The sequence below is a fragment of the Anabas testudineus genome, chromosome 18 (assembly GCF_900324465.2).
Source record: "Anabas testudineus chromosome 18, fAnaTes1.2, whole genome shotgun sequence".
In the NCBI taxonomy this organism is placed as follows: Eukaryota; Metazoa; Chordata; class Actinopteri; order Anabantiformes; family Anabantidae; genus Anabas; species Anabas testudineus.
This window is the reverse complement of record NC_046627.1, coordinates 9738620-9761070: the sequence shown is the minus strand read 5'-3', so window position 1 is coordinate 9761070 and position 22451 is coordinate 9738620.

Sequence of the window (22451 nt, the reverse complement as noted above, 5' to 3'; positions counted from 1 at the left end):
TCACTTTTTGAACAGAATTAGTGAAATACATCAACTTTTTGATGATGACCAGCACCTGTAGATTATATTGGAGTGGTGCACTCATGTGGCCAAAGCAAGTATTACAAAGAACAAAACAAAATCTATCAATCCACTTGTTGTTGGTTTTTTTTTGTTTGTTTGTTTTTGGGTGTTTTTGACCAGTATGATGATATACAGTATTAAGTTGTCCCGGCCCGGAGGCATTGAAGAAGCCCAAAACTATAAAATAAACTGTGAAATCATTTTACAGAATGTGTTGCATGATGCATCAGGACATATTACATGTAATAATAACATGTTATGAATTGTGTGATCTAGTCAACAACCACCAGAGTGCACTGTTTACTAGGTTATTAAGTCCAGATAGAAAGAATGAACAGGGTCAAAGTCTGGAATGAATGAAGTACAAGAAAATTGTTGGTGTGTATTGTAACATTATCTTCCTCCATTGTCTAGCTCCACATTGTTTTCTGGTTGTTTGATTTATATGGTTATTTTGTATTTTCTATGTTTTCTGTGTGAATTTGTAAATTCATAGTAAATAAAACCGTTTCAGTTTGTGGTACTACTTTTCTTTATTTGAGTTTTGTTGTATAATATAAAGGATATTGAGGTTTATGTTAATCTTAGATATAAACTGTTATAATAAAGATAATAATAAAAAGAAAGTTGTCTTGTACTGCAGTAGTTTATATCTGTTCATGCTTCATCTGAATCCTGGACATCCATTTATCCATCCATCTTCTTCTACTAATCTGGGGCCACATCGCAGAGGCAGCAGTCTAAGGAAGGATGCCCTGACTTCCCTCTCCCCAGACACCTCCTCCAGCTCCTATGGGAAAACACTGAGGCATTCCCAGGCCATCTGAGAGACCTAATACCTCCAGTGTGAGCTGGATCTTCCTCGGGCCTCGTCCCAATGGGACATTTCCGGAACAACTTGTCTTGAAGGCATCGTAGAGGTATAAAAAACAGATGACCTAGCCACCTCAGCTAAGGTTGGCTACGTCCCTTATGGGAGGACAACCTGCACTGGGAACACGTCTGACTCATTGGTTTGACTCATTGTGGTCATTCAGGGACCTGACATTTCTTAACAGAGGGCCCCAGACCCTATACTCAAGTACTTAGGGCGACTCTCATTCACCAGTGGAGCCATGCCACCAAGGCAGTTACTGAGTACCTCAGTGACTACAACCCAGGTGATGGAAAAACCTACTTCCAAGTTCTCCGGCTCTGCTTCCTCTATAGAAAACGTGTCAGCTAGGTTTAGGAGATCCTCGAAATATTCCTTCTACTGTCCAGCTTCCTCTTTTGCAACTGGATACAGCTCACCACCAGCTGGTGATCAGTTTGATGAAGGACTCTACAAGTGCAACATCTCTGGAGCTGGAGAATCAGCAGAGAGCAGGTTGACTGTCAGAGGTGAGACACAGCAACATTTTAAAATGAATGAAACACAATATAGTGATTAATTGTTAAACTTCTTCAAGGTTCCTGCACATTATTAAGTAGTACTTTCTGTATGCATTCCAGAAGGTCAGAAAAAGACTTCCTCTTCCAGTTCCACCCCATGGATCATTGTCACGGTTTTACTGCTTATCCTGCTGCTGCTGGTGGTGGGGGTACTTCACTTTGTCAAAGGTTAAAGGCAAAGGTTATGGCACAGAGGTAAAAAAATAAGATAAGGGTTACATTTAATTTATGTTTTCAGTTGCTGTAAGAGCTTGTTGCTTTTTAAAATTTCACAATTTGCGTAGCTGGGTTTTTTGTTTGTTCAAAGCATTAGTTAATGTCAATTAGTTTCATCAGAACTTTCTACTTGTTACATTTTAAGTTTTATTATTTTCTATTAAAAATTATTTTTAATTCTAACTAACTGAAATCATATTGCAAAAAGTTGATCAGACAATCAATAATAAAATAATATAGCACTGTTTTTGATAAAAATCAGTGTGGTAAACCCATTTTACAACATTATTTGAGGTCATTTCAAATGTTGGGGCAGTGTTACTAGAAATTTACCATATTATAATTCACTCCATATATAAAACAGTTGCCCTTTTAGTCAAATAACCCAAAACAAATTTTGTTCTAATTTGGTGAAACTGACTCTGATTGTGTCCATTTATGAGTTCAACCTTTTCATGTAAAAAACCTAGGTTTTCTTTTGATGCTGTTATTTTTTTCTCTATTGCAGTTGTGAGACCTGGATCAGGCTCAGCTGGAAATCAAACAGGTGAGATAAACCAGACACACTGGCCACGATTTTCTCGTTTAAAGTAACATAATTACGCTGCCTTTATTTATGAATAACCCAAATTCCTAGATAATACAGTCCTTCAGACAAAGTAGTAAATTCAATTGTAGTATAAAATATTAATGTAAAATTGTTGAACAAATGTAAACAGCCTTGGTCGTTTAGCATAGTTTTAGTCGTTTTTTATACAGAACATGAAGACAATGATCTAGTGTCCAGTTAAAACAGGTAACACATTTACCAATTGGCAAGATGAACAACATTTTATTTGTTTGAGTGTTTTTAATGATGTCCCAGTCGCCCTCGGCTTGCTTATCAGGGACAATCTGACTATTATGATTCTTACACATTCACTGTTCATGTACTGTTCTTTGGTTGTGTAAAGCTGCTTTGTGACAATGTCAATTGTAAAAAGCGCTCTACAATTAAAATTGAATTGAATTGAATTGAATTGAATTGGAGAGGAATAACTCCCCCTAGAGGAAAAAACTTCCAGCAGAACCAAGTTTAAGTTAGTTGGCCATCTGCCTCAACCAGTTGGGGTGCAGGAAGCAACAAACAATAATACAAAGAAAACTTACAACAACTACAACATCAGAATTAGTTCTTTAGAAAACCAGTTCCAAAGGAAAAACATTCATCATCCAAGTTAATAGGAAGTCGTTCTAAATGAGGAGTCGTCTCTGTTTAAAGAAGATTAGAAAAGGCTCACCGGAAGAGATACGTTTAAAGAGAAGATGTTACTGAGTCAGCTGATCTTATTTCCTCAGGTAAGTTGTTCCAGAGTTTAGGGGCTCTAACTGAAAAACTCTGTCACCTCTAGTTTTCATTCTAACACAAGGGACATACAGAAGATTTCTACCAGAGGATCTCAGGCTGCGTTCAGACTTATAAGGCTTTAACGGCTGGGATATTTAGCTGGGGGAAAAGTCATTTAGGGCTTCAAAAGTTAATTAATAAAATCTTAAAATCAATCCTAAAACATACTGGCAGCCAGTGTAAGGAAGCCAAGACAGGAGTGATGTGTTCATAATTTCTTTTTCTAGTTAAGAGACAGATCCTCTATATGTTTATTGTAAATCTAGAGTAAAAACAGTCATAATATTAATAAAGTTTGTGTATAAAGCATTTAGTCTGTGTCTTTTGATGTGTCCATTTAAACTGTTGACCTGTTTTTCAGTCTCTGAAAGTGTCGATTCAGCTGCTACAGGCACAGCAACATATGCTGTCGTAATAAGAAAAGAGAAAGGTACAGTGCATCACCTGCCTTTGCTGTTTTGTTTTAATTTTACCTCAAAACTGTGTTACATGTAATATACAGACCATAACAATTACATAAATCAAAAGCATTTGGAGTTAGATCTGCATTAGTTTTTGTAAAATGGCTCAAATGTTCCAAATAAATGATTTGGTTTAGAAATGTACAACCATATACATTAATGTTAACAACGGCAGTGTTAAAATATGACTATGGTGTAAGCAGGTTACTACACTGTTTACATGACACTTGCTTTGTGTTAGTATTTGTTACAGTACATGTTGCCATTAAGCTGATAATTTACTTCAAACATTTGGTTCCAATTTACTTGTATAGGAATGTGACTTTTAGGAGACAGGATTGTTGGAGTCAAAGGTGATTAGCTTAGCCTAAAGCTGCAGTGAGCTGATGTGATAACAAACAACTTTGGTTTTATGGGGACATTTATTGTGCGTTTACAAATGATGCATGGGCAAGATACCGTACAACTAGATTTAAGCACAATGTCTCTTTAAAGTTGTCATCTTGGAACATGCCCATGACATCAGGGAAGAAAAAATCTATTGATGGAATAACCTGGTCCTTACTATATTCAGGTAGTCAGCTAACGTCATTCTTTGGGCACATAACATTGCTGAACCAAACCTGACCAACAGCAGGAACCCCAGATAATAGCACTTTCCCCCACAGGCTTGTACGGTAGACACTAGACATGATGGGTGCATCACTTCACCTGACTCTCTTCTCACCCTCATGTGCCCATCTGTCCTGTGCTGGAGGAAGGACTCCATGGCCAGAGATATGACAGGACAGAACTCAGTAGTCAATGTTTATTTATAAGCGACAGAACACAGTAAATCAATGAAACAGTCACCAGGTGGGAGGAGATGAGGTAGGGTGCGTATGGTGGTCTGGTTGGAAACCGGAAGTGATGTCAAATCCAAGACGGCCGACCAACAGAGAGCACATGGGCAAAATGGAGGACAATGTCAAAACCAAAATGGCCGACTGACGGAGAGCACATGGACAGAGACACAAGAGTCACACAAGCACCATGAGAATGTAGTCCAAACAATTATCCACAGAGCTAGCTCTGAGGTCGAGGGTAATCCAGGTCATACACAGGCAGGCAGTTCAAAGATAAATCCGACAGGCAAATCCACAACAGGAAGACAATCCAGGTCGGACACACAGGGAGATCCAAATCAAAACAGAGTAGAGGGGGAACCACAAGGGGAGAACACAGATCAGAGGGGAACCTCACTGAACCAGAGAGATAGCCAGGAAGCAGGGTCAGATCAGGCTGGTCTAGAGAGGGGGAATCCAGGGTAGGAGGGGTGCAGGTCAGAGAAGGGGAATCCGGTAGATACAGGGACCGATCTGGTACCATGAGCAGGGGGAAAGACAGTGGAGAAACAGAACTCACAGTACCAGGGGGTCAGGCAAGAGACGGGGTCCAGAAAAGGCAGAGTGCAAAATATTTATATATTTAAAAACAAAAAAAAAAGCCAGTCCAAGAAAGATGCGGGATAGTGTCCGGGTAACAAGAACAGACTATCTGGCAAAGAAATCAGGTGAGCAGGCCGGTATTTATACTGTGGGGGAAAACCAGGTGTGACCAAACAGGTGAGTGCATGTGACCAGAACGGGAAAGGGAAACAGGAAACCGCCAAAATAAAAGCACGGGAGGAAGCACCAGCAGCAACAAGGCTGGAATCATGACACCCATCACTCTGGAACAGGGTAAATCTAGACTCATCAGACCACATGACCTTCTTCTATTGGACAGCTCCTAACCCAGTTTTAGTAGTTTCATCAATCTCCCTAGATGTTTTCTTTGTTTGATTCATGCCAATAATTTGACCCTTCTGAAACAAATTAACATCTTTTCTAAGACCACAGAGTTAAATAACTAGTTACCAGCTGAAAAAATAATCATCCATGTAATAATTATCCAATGGGAGGCTCTTACCTATTTGCTTAGTTAAATCCAGGTAGTGACATTTTTTGGACAAGCAGCGTATTTAAACAGTTTTTTCTTACTTAATAAACTTAAAAGAAATGTTTGTCATACTAAGTTTGAACTTGAACATGAATAATCATTGTCCCAGGTTGTTGTTTTACTTTAACTCTTGTGTTGGATAAGTCAGTGGTCAAAGAGCATCATTACTGATGGTGATGTTGATGTGCGGGCTAACTCAACCGGTCTCTGTCTTTATCAGTAGATGAATCATCATGTCGACCTGTTTACTACATGTTGGGCATGGATAATGCTCAACAGATTGATGAGAGTCATCGTTCATTAAAAACCCATTTGACTGGTAACTGATCAACACCACTAGAGACAGAGCCACTTTTACATTAAAATTGATCAGCACCAAGTGAGTCTTTAAAAAATTAGACCTGTTTGTTTTTCCAAAGTCATGTTGAGTTTGTTGTTCTAGCAACATATCCACAAACTGAAAGGAGCTCAGAAACAGCTTTGTTCTTACACCAACAAACCACTGAAATCAGGGGGATCAGAATAAAAACTGTGAATTTATTTCACAAAACGTGTTGCATGATGCAGGAGGACATAGGTCTAAATAACTTACATGTAATAATGTTATAAACTGTATGATCTAGTCAACAGGGCCAAGAATACCCAGAATACCCGAATCAAAAACATGCAAAACCAAGTCCAATGAATTTGGAATTTCAAAATAAAATTCAAGAAAATTGTTGATGTGTATTGTAACATTAACGTTCTCCATTGTCTAGCTCCACTTTATTTTCTAGTTGTTTGATTTACATGTTAATTTTGTCTTTTCTGTTTGTTCTGTGTAAAATTTTAAATTCATAGTAAATAAAACTATTCTTTCAGTTTGTGCTACTCTTTTTCTTTATTTGAGTTTTGTGTAACAGATTTGTTTGTGTCACCTGAAATATTATGACATTTGTGTACAATGTGCACATTAACAGACCAAAAGCTGTATTTGGCCTCATTTCATTAGGGTTAAGGGGAAAATGTACAGATGTAATACCACTAATAGAATGACATCAACAGGGTCATACTGCAGTATTAACAGTGTGTGTGCTGCAGGACGACAGTGAAGAATACTGGTTTAATAATGGAGGTGGAAGAAAAAGCAATACTGATTCAAAAAGATGACACTTTCATTTAACAGTTTATTATATTAAATTCTTAAATTCACACAAATTACACACAAAATAATTAACAACGTTTAAGCACTAATAACTGCAGAACTTCACACAGAGATTCCTCCTCCATCAGACCACAGCTGTCATCTCTTCCTCATTTTAAGAACCTTGTTCATCATAGTGATGGTGGCTCTGCTGCTGATTTATTTTGGGACATTTAAAATTAAGTCATCCACTCAAATGTAAACTGTTCTAATAAATAGCATTTGCTTATTATTATTCACCCCATCTTGTGGTGAATAATAATATTAATTTGGTGTAGAATGGCAGTAATTCTTGAATTTTTTGTCATTGTAATGATTTTTTTAATACTAACTGTCAGAAATAGCCCTGTATCAGCCACATGTTCACCTTGTCCAACTCTACTTTGTGTAACTTGTGAAATTGAGTATTAAAAATGTGAATGGAAATAATGTTTAGTCATACTGTTGTTGTACTGCACGGGGCAGAGTATGACTAGACTTAATTGCATGTGTATGTTTCTGTGTGAAAGAAAGACAAAAACAGTAAAGTAAAGAAATAAGACGAGGATAATCATGATACTGTTACTGCATTTATGTTTGTATTTATGGAAACTTGAAAATCAAAGCTTGATATCGGCTGTTGATGAAAACAAATGGCTTCAGCGTCAACAATGTCAGATACAAATATTAATGGTTTACAGAAGATTTGTAACAGACATTTAAAGTCTCTAAGAGGACTGGATCATTGTGATCTCCTAACCTTTCATCTGATGCTATTATGAAGAAACTATTTCAGTTGTCTTTATAAATATTTGGTTAATGAATAAATATTTTTTGACTGAGGACCTGTCTAGGCTGTACCCCGCCTCTTGTCTAATGACAGCTGTAGTTTGGCTCCAGCATTCCTGGATTGCTGGATTCAATGCTGGAGCCAAACTACTACACTAATTAAAACCAATAAAACAGCTGAAACACATTAGATGACGCTCAGGACCACAGAAAACCAAGGATTTAACTGAGATTCACTTAGAAATAACCTCACCATCAAACCTCAACCTGCAGCTCAAACACAGTGATTTTTTCTGCTGCTGTGTGATGAATCTACAGGTTTTTCATCACCTACACAGAAAAGGATTTTTGCTGTTCACAAAACACCTGGTTATACCCAAGAAGATACGATGGGTGAGAAGGTTCCTCACATTAAACATCTTATATCGGTGCAGATAATTGTGCAAATGTGAAAAAGGATCTTTTTGCACATCAGCTCAGACACATTTGTTTTGAGGCTCAGAGGCTAAGAAAATAAAGTCCCATGATATGAGACCATTCCAGATGAGACATGAGGAATCGCTGCACAATAAAGAGGTGACAATGAAATTTAAATAAGACAAAACAAAGACATAGAATAAAATTAAGAAGAGCTGCTTTTCAAAAGAGATCCAGAACCTCCAAGTCTGTGTCTTTCAGTTTCACGTTGGGAACAATCAACAACCCCCATCAGATCCTATTAGACACATTCGTCAATCTCGAGGTTCGGTTTTTACGACACTCCGCGATCCTTGAACGCGCCACGGCTTCAATAAATACCGGTGACGTCAGACGCCAATTATCTCGTCGTGGCGCGAGCGGCGGGACAAAACTTCAAAAGCTTAAAAACCTTAAAAACCTAATTTGACAAAGTGAGAAAAGCAGAAGGAGACAAAAGTCTCTGGGTCCAGAACTCGACCAGGACTCGTCCGAACAGGTGAGAGGCGGTTTGTACAGTTGATGTCAGGTGTGTGGGTCGTTGTTCAGGTAACATTTGGCTCTTTCACTCTCTGTGTTTTTAGTTTTTAGCTTAACTTTAATGTTTCTGAGCAGCTCGGACTTTAGGGACTTTAGTTTTATTGTCTTCGGTCCAAACGGGTTCATCAGACTCACCTGTTCAGGTGGAAACGGACCAAATGAAGAAAGTCACTCAGGTGTAAAGATCATCAGAGTTGAACAGATTCAAAGAGGCCATTTTTAAATGACCTGTTTGAAGCAGTAGGTCTGGACCAGGTGTGAACTGATGGACTCATGTGGATCTGTCCTCAGGATCGGTCGAAGACAAACGGATTCCTTCAGGCTCCAACTACAAACTCCGGTGAGTCTTTATTTTTCTTACATCAGCTAATTTAGTTTTAAAATGGTAAAATGAATCTCTCTGGTTCTGATTTGGTGGTTTAATAATTCCCTCTGGTCTCATGTCGTCAGTTTAATAAAAAAAAAAAAAAAAAAAAAAACAACTTAAGAGAAAAGGCCTCAATGAATGGTGCGTTCAGGCGCTGCAGGGATTTAATGTGATGAGTGAATAATGGTTAGAACCAGTAGATGGAGTCGTAACACTAACACCTTTCAGGTTTCTCTGTGAATCTATCGTTGTTGATCTGTGTTTTTATTATTTTTAGGATCAGGACTAAACAACTCGTCATTTTCGTCGAAGCCTGACTTGTCGGGCTGGCTCACACTTTCTTTATTCACAGGTGAGCCCAAACACCTTTCTTATCTGTTCATGTTTTTTAATCCCTTAACATCACTAAACTTCCAATTTAAGTTGATTCACTGGTAAACGGAGACGGTTAAATTGCATTAGATGACATGTGACCAGACTCTCGTTGTATTAGTTTGTTCTTTGAGAACATGGTCGCACATTGACTTTTAAAATACAGACATCAAAGCACATTTAAATGTCAAGAAATGTCGAGGAGGTAATGAAGTTGGTGGTTTGAGATTTTACTTTTCTAATATGCGTTTTTTTCTTTTTTCTGTTTCCAGGTAGATCTACGAACTGTAAGTCAAAACATCTTTTATATATTTATTTGGCCGCCGTGCCACTGCGTTTTATTTGGCCGCCGTGCCACTGCGTTTTATTTGGCCGCCGTGCCACTGCGTTTTATTTGGCCGCCGTGCCACTGCGTTTCATTTGGCCGCCGTGCCACTGCGTTTCATTTGGCCGCCGTGCCACTGCGTTTTATTTGGCCGCCGTGCCACTGCGCATTCGTCGGTCTACATAATATGGCCACTTATCCGCGCGCCCGCTATGGCCACTTATCCGCGCGCCCGCTATGGCCACTTATCCGCGCGCCCGCTATGGCCACTTATCCGCGCGCCCGCTATGGCCACTCATCCGCGCGCCCGCTATGGCCACTCATCCGCGCGCCCGCTATGGCCACTCGGTTCATTTAATTAAAAATGACAATCTTTTCGTCTATTTTCAATATTTTATTTCGAATTAATTTAAATAAAATAACCCAATTTTTCTTAGCTCAGTTTTCCTTAGCAGCACTAGTAACTAGACTGAGGGTTAGACAGAAAGTGAAAATGTTCTGTTGGTTTGACAGATCTCTGCTAGGTGGGTTACATTTGTGCCTGAAGGTGTAGTCATGTCACTGTTTAGCTGGTTGTTTTATTGTTTGACTCTCACAGCTTGTTTGTGTTGATTGGTTTCATTAGATTTTCTATCCAGTTGCCTTGAGAGCTGTTGGCTTGCTGTAGCGTCCTGCTTTATTTAGTTTATAATTTAACTTCTTACCCCAAAGTTGTTGTAGGTTGTCAGTGTAGGCTAGGTTTGGGTTAATAATTGGGTATCATCTGTAAAAAGCTTTAAGACCATAGTTTTTAGACTTCTGTCCTGCCGAACACTTCTTGAGACGCATCACTTTTCAATCTGTGTTTCAGCACGGCCGCCGAGCCAATCCTATCAATATTCGCGCAATAACCTTTCATTCCTCAGGTAAATCAACAAAGGGTGAGTCCCATTTTAATTGATCTATCCCTGGCTCTTTTTCCATCTTTCATTCTGTCCTCTTAATAAAAACCAAGTGTCCTGTGTGTTTAAATTGTGTTTAATGTTGGTGTTTGACCACTGTGCCATGTTTTGAATTCTCCTTTTCCACCATTTGTTGGTTGGGACAACATGACCCATCCATCTGTCCGACATATCATCACTCTACTTAACTAATTCATCGACATGGAGCAATTTAGGTGCAGCAGCATAGACCAGACCATCAACACAGTAAGTACCATGTGGGGTGTAAGGTGATTTTGAATGACCACTGTCATGACAAGTTATTGCTCCATTTGTCGATTTATCAAACATGGCTGCCTCTAATTAGACCCGTCATTCGTTAAACATCGTTTGCCGCCAACCCGTGCATTAAACAAGGCAGCCATCCTGTTCAATTGAGGAGCCTGGATCCATTTTGGTGCAGCTACATAGACCAGGAAGGTCAACAGCCAAGTAAGTGTGGTTTTGGGGTGTGGGATGATTTATGGTTGTTTTGAATGAATGCTGTACCACAACAATTTCATTTCTCCATCCGTCGATTCATCCAACATGGTTGCCTCTAATTAGACCCGTCGTCCGTTAAACATCGTTTTCCGCGCGTTCCTTGCGTTAAACAAGGCAGCCATCCCGTTCGTCTGAGGAACCTGGATCAGTCGACAACACAGTAAGTCTCATAAGGTGCTTTGATTTGGGTGGCCGCCGTGCCACAGGTGTAAAGCCAACAATTTTGCCCGCTCGTCCGAAAATGGTCGTTCGTCCATCGTCGATTTTTGCTTGGCCGCCGTGCCTCAGTCTTGATGATCTTTAACTCTGTCCAACATGGCCGCTGTGCTATGACGACCTATTACTCTGACAATTCAGTTTAACTCAATGTTAGTGCAATAACTATTTTTCAGGTTCACACAAGGTAAGTGATACTGGTTTGTTTCCAGGCCGCTGTGCCAAAACTGACTCGACTTGGCCGCCGTGCCACAAAGTCTTAATGGTCTTTAACTCTGTCCAACATGGCCGCCGTGCTATGTCGATCGATTACACTGACAATTCAGTTTAAATCAGTGTTAGTGCAATAACTATTTTTCAGGTTCACACAAGGTAAGTGATACTGGTTTGTTTCCAGGCCGCTGTGCCAAAACTGACTCGACTTGGCTGCCATGCCCACCTGTCACTGTCTTCATCTGTCCCTCCTTTTCTCTAACTGGCCTGTTGATGTATAGAGGTTGCCAGGTCTTGACCTCTGTTCCTAAAGCTTATTGTGGCATCAGCCTCTGTTGTACATGGCCACCATGAATATTTCTTGTCCTCCAGTGTAGTTGACATTTGATTCCCACAAAGTTCATAGACCAGATTTGTTGTCTTCAGTAGTTCAGAATGCACTCATGGTACTGACCTTCTCATGTCTTTGGTATTTGTCAGTAATTGTGAATTTAGGTTGGTTGTCTGGTTGGTTTTCTGTGACGTGTATGTTTAAGTTCATTTAAAAAAAAAAAAAGGTTTTCTGTGTGCTTTAGTTTTCATCTGGACAGTAATGGATTTAGTTCCTCTGGAAACAGGATTTGTGATGGGAGTTGTTGCTTGAATGGATCATTTTGTAATTTTAGTTGGTCAAGACACTTAGAGTGTGTGTCTGTGGTCTGTCTGGGTGTGTCTGTAGTCTGTCTGGGGGGGTGGTGGGTGTGTGTGTGTGTGTGTGTGTGTGTGTGTGGGGCTGACTGAGATGATTGGTTAGGCTACATATTATACTACATAATACTTGGATTTCACTTGTAGTTTTTTTTTTTTTTTTTTTTTTTTTTTTTTTTTTTTTTAATACCATTTTGAACACACTAAATTATTAAACTTAGAATATCCATGATTCTCAAGGACAATGATGCATGAAATTAAAAATCACCCTTATTTTGCTCTCAAGGTGTCAAGAGAAGAAATAACTTGAAAATCTGATCTCCTGGTAGATTCATGTTGAGTAGAGAGAGGTGGCACAACATGCAATTGTAGTACAAGCTAAACAAAATACCAACAAGACAACTTGGTACATCTTTGGAAGTTGAAGTGATTACAATTTTGCATGAATATGCTTAATGGGTCGACTTTTGAAGCGCACTCTGGAAAGACTTGACATTCAAAATTAAGTACTGGGGGGAAAAATGGGCACCTGCTGCAATGTCAAATACACATTTCAATCTCAATCAGAAGCATAGTTACAATCATAGTTAAATATTTTAACATTTAACTATTTTTATAACTGTACAAAATTTTACTGGTGGGGGGGGGAAATGAAAATGGTTATGCTAATTTTCAGCTCTGCTAATTTTAAGCCTTGCTGAAATTTAGTGTAACCTCATCCTCTGTCCATGTTCTCCCTAGTTGAATATGGACATACACTGTTGCATGTGTAACATTTAACAAAATAGAAAAATGCAATTGTTCAAAATACAAAACGTGTTTGAGACTGAAACACTCAAGACTTTAAAACAAGGTGAGAGATGGAAGTATCTGGTAGAGCAGGGAGACCTTTAACTGTAAAATGATCCACTTAAAAACTAAAATATCTAATACATAGTTGGGCAAATGTCTTCAGTGATGGGTATAGTTTGAGATCTACAACAAGATGTAAGCTTTCAAATGCAGAAAAGTGTTACTGGTAGGGTGGCTGTGGATCCAGGAGGTAAAGCTGGTCGACCACTTACCGCAGGGTCAGCGGATTGATCCGTTTACACTCGGTCCACAGCTCACACTGAGTATTTGGGGAAGAACTGAAATTAATGGCTGAAATATGTAATGAGATCTCCCCAATGAGAAGAACACTTTGATAATTTAACAAGGGTTATGCTCATTTTAAGCTCTGCTAAGTTTAAGCTGTGCTTAAAATTGGTATAACTTAAATCTCCTCAGTGACAGGCAAGTTTGTTAGGAGGGCTGCAGGTCACGGGGGGAAAAGCTGGTCGACCACTTACCCCAGGGTCAGTGGATTGATCAGTTACTCTCAGGCCGCAGCCCATGTATCGAGGTATGTTTGGGCAAGATGCTGAACCCAAAAGCATTTACTAAATGTAAATATAATGTAGACATAGATCAGTACAGGAATAGACACAGGTTTGTCATGTGATTCAGTGATCAGCACTAATTCCAGTCTCACAGGTTTGATTGTAATATGAGGTACGTGGAGGTTATAAAACTAAAATAAGTAATGGGATCTCTCAATGATGAGCACAATTTAATGAGAACAAATGGTTCTAAAACAAACGATATAAAAATATTTACTCTAGTTGTTGTGTTAATGTGTAATGTAACAACTACAGTAAATCAAGTGTTTGACTTACAAACACTCACATGTTTATAGGGTTATACTAACAAATTAAATTAGTATAAACCCTCTCTCTGAGCACGTCCACACTAAGTCAGATAAATTTCATCTTTTTGCTGTTCACACAAAAGCGGCTTTTTAACATTTAGATGGCTCAATGTGGACAAAGTCTCTCCTCTGTCCCCCTCAGTCTCCTTTCCCTCCATCTCCCCCTCCCACCTTCCCTCCATCTTTTTCAACAGGTAAAAGCTCAGTGGCTGGATCCAGAGGAGTCAGTATTTCTGACGTTGAATTATAAAGTGAGCCTGAAAGAAGCATTGTATGTGTAAAACACACAATGTTGTAATCTAAAGTTTTATTAAGTTATATTTGCGACAATCTGTAAAATTTTCCAAATTAAACTGGGACGAACATCTGTTGCATTATTTGTCTCGTCAGTGCAGCTGTGTATTGGACACAGAGCCAGCCGCCAACTTACAACAGGGTCAGCTGATCCTTTATTCTCCAGCTCACATGTTGATTTATAATATGAACGTGTCAAATGATCAGCTGAAGTATGTTATGAAATCTCAATGAGAAACAATTGGATATGGATAAGTTCCAAAATGGACACTGGGAAAACATTTTACTCTAGTTGCTGCATTATTGTAACAACTAGAGTAAAATCATGTTTGATTTACAAACATTAGTTTAATGTACAAACATTAGTTTAATGTGAAGGGTCAAACTAATTTATTACTGCTTTAAATTAGTTTAACCCCACTCTCTGGTCATGTCCACTCTGAGACACTTAAATTCATGAACGCACCTTTTTGCAGTTTGTGCAAGTGGATCTGTCTCGCTGTCTGTCTGTCTGTCTGTCTCGCTGTCTGTCTGGCTGTCTGTCTCGCTGGCTGGCTGTCTGTCTCGCTGGCTGGCTGTCTGTCTCGCTGGCTGGCTGTCTGTCTCGCTGGCTGGCTGTCTGTCTCGCTGGCTGGCTGTCTGTCTCGCTGGCTGGCTGTCTGTCTCGCTGGCTGTCTGTCTCGCTGGCTGTCTGTCTGTCTGTCTGTCTCGCTGTCTGTCTGTCTGTCTCGCTGTCTGTCTGTCTGTCTGTCTGTCTGTCTCGCTGTCTGTCTGTCTGTCTCGCTGTCTGTCTGTCTGTCTCGCTGTCTGTCTGTCTGTCTCGCTGTCTGTCTCGCTGTCTGTCTCGCTGTCTGTCTGTCTGTCTCGCTGTCTGTCTGTCTGTCTCGCTGTCTGTCTGTCTGTCTCGCTGTCTGTCTGTCTGTCTCGCTCTCTTGCTCTCTCTCGCTCTCTGTCTGTCTCGCTCTCTCGCTCTCTGTCTGTCTCGCTCTCTTGCTCTCTCTCGCTCTCTGTCTGTCTCGCTCTCTGGCTCTCTCTCGCTCTCTGTCTGTCTCGCTCTCTCGCTCTCTGTCTGTCTCGCTCTCTCGCTCTCTGTCTGTCTCGCTCTCTCGCTCTCTGTCTGTCTCGCTCTCTCGCTCTGTCTGTCTCGCTCTCTCGCTCTCTGTCTGTCTCGCTCTCTCGCTCTGTCTGTCTCGCTCTCTCGCTCTCTGTCTGTCTCGCTCTCTGTCTCTCTCGCTCTCTGTCTCTCTCGCTCTCTGTCTCTCTCGCTCTCTGTCTGTCTCGCTCTCTCGCTTTCTGTCTGTCTGTCTCGCTCTCTCGCTCTCTGTGTCTGTCTCGCTCGCTCGCTCGCTCTCTGTCTGTCTCGCGCTCTCTCTGTCTGTCTCTCTCTCGCTCTCTGTCTGTCTCGCTCTCTGTCTGTCTCGCTCTCTCGCTCTCTGTCTGAAACAGACAAACAGTAGGTTACCATGGTCTACGTGACAGTAATGGGACTGAGGATCGTCAATGACTGCCAGACAAAAGTGAGTATTAAGTTAACAAACCAGTAATAAGAAGATGAAAAGTACAAGACATGGCATAGTTTCTATGAAGTTTCAGTATTTAGTGTTTAACAGTGTGATGGGCTGTCAGTAGATTACAGCTGTTAGAATTTGTTCCTGAATTTCAAGTGTTGCACTTTAAAAACGTACACTTATTAAAATAAGAAATGCCCACCAGTGGATATTTTCTCAGTAACAAGCAAGATTTTCTTTTGATATTAATGGAAGTCTGTCAAAGCTTCCAAATTTCAAATAGGCTTGTTTGCATTATTAGACCTCTTGGGTTAGGGTTGGTGTGACTCTGGATCCAGGAGGTAGAGCCTAAGTGGCAACTTACTACAGGGTCAGCAGCTTCATCCTTCATCAAGTTTTACTTTGGCAAGACACTGAATAAAAAGTGTCTGCAAATGTAAATGATGCCATTTAAGTATAAACACAAGTTTCTGTCCTGACCTGCAAGTGATTCCTGAAGGCTTAAAACTGACTCGGCATCATTCTCAGACCAGTAACTAGGTCTACAACTGTAATGTAGACCTAGTTACTGGTCTGTAACTGGGAAGCGGGATGAGATGCATTAATATTTATAACACAATGAACAGTTGCATGCTAACATTTTGGTGAGGTGGGGATTTGGTATTTGTTGCATCATTGGATTAAGTTGACTAATGTGTTGGACTCACAAGGACTCGCAACAGAGGTAACTTTTATAAAACATTAAAATGGCATCTTTAGAAATGGGTTTTGGGGTTAATGAAGACATGGCTTTGAACTTGCACTATCTTGGTGTCACACACAGTCCCTACACTAAAGTGGTATTACAGTTCATTAATGAATGTCCACCTAAGGCGGTGTGGTTTGGTGTTACTACTTACTTTTCACATTCTTCTTTACCCCGTTTCTTTTTCTGACTCTAAACTTGGAACAACTTTCTAGATCATTTGTATCTTTTCCCACTCTTTTGTAGCTTTCTCTCTCTTCTGGTCCTGCTTTCCTATCATTTTCTTTTTGCCTGCCTTTATCTCCTACTTAATAATTCTGCTATTTTGGTATTTTGTCTAACATGGCAACACTGTCATGCATCCTAATGTCTTATATTGGTTTGGAACAAAATCTCTTGTTCCAGTAGGTCTTCAAATGGTGAGTGTGTATTATTATTATTATTATTATTATTATTATTATTATTATTATTATTATTATTATTATTATTATTATTATTATCCTTTTGAGCTTGTGTGCCTCTGTCTGGGTTTTCATGTTTTTCCTTAACACCCTCACTCCATCCCCAACCTCTGGATTTCAATTCCTGCTCGGTGGTTTCACATTGTGGACAGCAAAATAATTAATTTTAAGAACACTAGTACAAGCGTCTGACCTGGTGGTGGTGGTGGTGGTGGTGTATGGGGCATATAATTCTTTTGTAATTAATCTAAAGGGAATTTAGTGAATTTTGTCCAAGATTGGTTTTGAGACAGCCTAATACTTTGGCCTTAGCTTGCCTGACATTTCTTTTTTTTTTTTTTTTTTTTTTTTTTTCTTTCTTCTGCGTACATGTCTTGTACACGTTACCAGGGTTAAGTACCCTGAATTCTTTGCATGTTTGCCGTTATGATCTGAATGTTTTAAAATGTGTTTGATACTGCCTTACCTCATACTTAAGCTGATCTGAGGTTTTATTCATGTTTTTGTTATTGGAACTAGAAAACACTAAGATGGTTTGTATTACATATTTTAATTGGATTGTTGAATTGTATGTTTTTTGTAGTTTTCTTAAACTGGTATTCAGCCCATAAATGCATATTATAAAAACATTTAAAATCTATATTGGATGTGCTAGAATTTGTTTATACAATGAAATTTCCCAGAAATGGTAGCTAGTAAATTAGTTGCCAGGTTGTGATTGGACAGTGCCTGAGGATGCTTGGTTCAGATTTACTGCTGTCGATCATCACCGTCCTTCCTTCTGTACAAGTCTATAGTTGTACTTCAGTGTTATGACCTTGAGTTGTAATGCTGGCTCGCCTCTCTGCCAATCTTCATTCATTCTATGGGAAAACTCGTTTCACGATTTGTATTTTTAAATACAACTTGATTTCCGGGCATCTTGGGAGGCCTCCCAGCAGGGTAATTTATTGCACCCCTGCAAAGCGTTGCGTCACAACATACGGTCGTATCAACCGCTAAGAATCACTGCAGCGTCCCATAACGCGGGTCAGGTTAAGACAGTTTTCAAAATGTTGTCCTCAAATCTTAATTGGCAGGAGTGCGTTTGCGTTCTTGGGGTGAAGCAAGTTTGGCAAAGAGATGACTGGGATTACTGTAAAGAAACTATTGGACACCTATTTTGGCTTTAATTTACCATCTAGTGGTTATGATGACAGCAGTGATTATTACCTTGAACTACATCCACTGTACCTCTAAAACCATTTAATTATTCACACATCACTTAAATGTTTGTGTACTTGGCAAAAAATGTTAAAATGAAATGGCAACATATCATTGGCTGTCTGCCAGATAAAGTATGTAATGTTATAATTATGGTGAGTTTATCCCACACGAATGTGATGAATTACCTGAATGATTTGATTGAAAAATATTCTTTTCATGTTGGCCCCATTTGTGAAATGGAAGTCAAGCTCTCTCCTTGTGGATGGGCTGACAAAATCAGCAACATCTACAGCATCCTTTTAGTCTGTTTTATTCTGTTTATCCTTAGAAAAGTTAAATAACGGAATCTTTTATTATTAAATGAGCCAGCACATCTCCACTACAGAGAAAAAGGTATACCGAGTCGACTCATATTTATAAGAAGGTAAGGCTTTTCTCCTTCCCCTTCTTCTCTTTGTGAAGATGTCTGTGCTCTAAGAGTTTTTGTTAATTTGGACTGTTGCTGGCTCTTAAAGCTACTTGAGGGGAGCTGACTTTCAAGTTTTTCATATGCATAAGTAAGGGGTTATGGTTAAAGGTTAGTTGTTTGTCCTAATTTTTTAATTTTTTCCCCCCCATGTCCATGCTTTGCTTGATTCAGTATGTCAAAGTGCCAGATTGTAATATCAGTTTTGTGTATATACAAGACAATACTTACTTTTTCTGCACACTTTGTAGATGGGGATATCTTGACTGAAATCTTGCTTCATAAGGGTCAGGGTTTTGTTTAGTAGGTCATACATTGCAGTTCCATATATCTTCATGTAGCAGTTTTCCCATTTGATTTTTAGAGTTGAGTTCCTATGACTCAATTTACACACATCCATGTTTAGTAGAAACGGTCAAGATGAACCTGCTTTACAAAATACCCTTTTATTTTCTGCAGAAGGGTACAATTCATGTTTCGATCCCTTTGGGGTAACTCTGCAACTGTACTGTGTAGCAGGCCAGTAGGTTTCTTTCCACAGGACTTATTTACAGCATCAATTTCAGAAGCTTTATTCAATGCCTCAGCTGTTTTTGGAGGAAACATCTGAGGCCCATTCAGGGGACATGTTTGTACCAACAACCTTTTTAGAGGTGACTTCTTGAACTGATGGTTCTAGCAGTAAGACTTGTCTACCTTCAGGGTAGCCCTGTAAGTGGAGCTTTTCTCTCCTTGGATTCATTCATGCTTCACTGTCCATGTGGATTTCTACACACTTAAACAGGGCAACTAGCTCTGAATCATACTTTAGCTGCTAATGAGCTAATCATTAGCAGCGTGTGATTTGGATTCATGTGGGGCATACACTATGGCATTTAATAATCACAACTAGGATGTTCATGTACGGTATCTGCACACCAGTGACTGTCAGAGGCACAATGTTAAGTTGCTCATTTCATTTTCATGATGCAATATCTCATTAATACTTTGAGTTTTGTAAAATGTGGTACAAACTTCTATTTAAATGTATAAATTGATTAGAATGGATTTGGACAATGGACATTCTTGACTGATCCCCTTGGGGAAATGGGAACATTTGTGTGAACTTTGTCATGTAGCTTCAGAACTTGATTACAGGTGAAGATGCTGCTCATCACTCTGTATTCGAGCACACAAGTGTACTCCAGTAGCAAATTATGTGAATTCAAATTGCTGGTTTTGTGGATATGGTATCTGTTCCTAAACTTCCAGCTATGTATATCTGTATTGACATTAGCTTGTGGTTCCTGAATTGTTCCAATTGCCTTGTTGTTCCTGTTTTACTTTTTGTATTGATGAACTTCATGATTATTTTTTTTTTTGTTATTCATTACCCTACTTACAATACAAATGGTTTGACTGTCAGTGTTGAATTAATTTATTGGGTACATACTAGCTCACCTCTCTGCCAATCTTCATACCCAAGACCTCTTTTGCTTTCTCTGTATGTTGGGAGGTTCCCCAGCAAGGGAATTCATCCCAGTCCTTAAAATCATTACATCACCACTTTGGTTTGCTGCAGCACCAAGTGCTGCCAGACAATTTTGGGTAGTTTCACATGTACAGTCAGCAAGACTGTACATGTGTTCCTAGGAGAAAGTTTGGCAAAGGGATGACTTGGTGCTTAAGTGACAAACTGTAGTGGGATTATATTTACCTAATGTACATGCTGTGTTTATGACAATGACAAATCTGTGCTGTAATTATTGAATTTCATGTTAGAAAAGTTAACTTCACTAATGCATGTCTCTATGATCAGTGTGGATCATCCTGATTTATGTTTTGGTTTGTTTTCGTATCCTTGAAAATTTAGCAATTTTTTTTTTTTCTTCATGTATATAAATTTGTTATGATCAGTGTTTTTGTTTCAACTCACTCAACAGATCTGATTATTTTTGCCAATCTTGGCCTCATCTCTGGCCAGTCTTGGACAAACAATGGGGGGGCTTATGTAGTGCTACAAATAACTGTAGTACCACAGTCTTGAGAAATGTGAAGGAGAAACGCGTCTCATTTTCTTTTCTTGAAAATTTGCAGTGGTCACAAGCCATATGTGAAATTGCAGTTTACATTTGGCAGTTTTCCGGGCAACCAGACATGCTGTGACCGGCAGGAGCTGCAACCAGACATGCTGTGACCGGCAGGAGCTTCATCCTGGATGGCTGTGAAGAGGGCAAAGCTGCACCAAACATTCCATGAAGTTGGGAGCTGTGAAGGTGACGAGACTGTACCAATCTAAGATTGAACAGCTGGGAAACCAATTTCTCAGGTATGTTAAGCATTTAAATATTAAACACTTTTTAATCTCTTTGTACTTGTTGTTCATCAAATTGTTTTTCAGATGTCCAACCCTAAAAGTTCCAGAAGGGTAATAATTACACCCTGACCTGATCAAGCCTGGCACACACCCTTGACCTCAACATGTCACCTTGGAATGATTGCCAAGTTTGCAAAGCATTGAGCCACCTACAGGACCTAGCAACCACTGTCTGCTTATTCAAAGCAGGTAAAGATCAAGTTGAATTGCTTTAATTGGAGAACATCTGGGACAATGATATTATGGTTTGGATGTTCACATTACCCGTTTCATCAGATTTTTTTTTTTTCTTTTTTCAGAACACTACAAGTGACCTGAATGATCACTACTTCAGCCAGCACAACACATCCAGCCACCGAGATGACTCCTATAAACCAGTTGGGACTTTCAGTCAGCATGATTCCAATAAAATGAAGCAAGACTAACTGGCATCAATACAGATGCCCAAAAGAGACCTGTAATTCCAAAGATAAAATGTAGGACTGTGTGGACAGGCCATGGTTATAGTCCTACAACTAACCATCATTTGTATGTGCTGTGGACATACATTCACTCTGCCCTTCTTTCTCTAGACCACATTTTCAAAGACAAAGTATTTGTTATTGCTCTGCTCTAAGGAACATTTCACCTGAGTTACTCAAGTACAAAGGCTGCAAGAGCCTTCAGTAGGATTTCACCAACGCTTTGACACTTGATGTCTTTGTATATCTCAGCTGTATTTTATTGTACAGGTCAAATCACAGCTCATAACTCAATGATTTAGATGAACTTGTAACTCCCTCAATGTTCTAAGTTTTTACTTTTGCTTAGTTTTACATGCTTAAATGTCAAATGTTACTTTTGAACTGCAATTTTTGTGAAATCAGAATTCACTTTTGCTGCTGTCATCAATCATTGCCACAAAAATTGGAGAATTTACAATTCTGGCTCGTCTCTCTGCCAATCTTAATTCTCAGGGGAAACTTAACTAGGAACTCGCTTCGTTCAAATGGATCTGGCGTAATATTTTCGTGTTTTACATCCTAATTTTTATTTCTTTGCGCACGTTGGGAGGCCTCCCAGCAGGGGAATTTGTCACCCCTGCAAATCGTATCGGTACGGAACAGGTACGGGTTTGCTGTGGCACAAATATTTTTGTACTTTACGTTTTCGCTCCTGGGTGTAAGCTTGGCAAAGAGACGACTCATAACAAACAAGTGACTGAAATACCCAGTTTGGGGATGCTGCCTAATTTACAATCTGGTGGTTGTGACGACAACAGCAACTATGAACCTGATGGTGCTGTGTACCAAGTTATTATATAGAATCATTTGTCAATTTTCAACAATGGGGGGGTTATGTAGTGCTACAAATAACTGTAGTACCACACGCTTTAGAAATGTGAAGAAGGAAAAACACTTTTTTTTTTTTTCTTCGAAAATTTGCAGTGATCACAAGCTATATGTGAAAGTGCATTTTGCGTTTGGCAGTTTTCCGGGCAACCAGACATGCTGTGACCGGCAGGAGCTGCATCCTGGATGGCTGTGAAAGCTGCACTGCAACGTTCCATGATGAA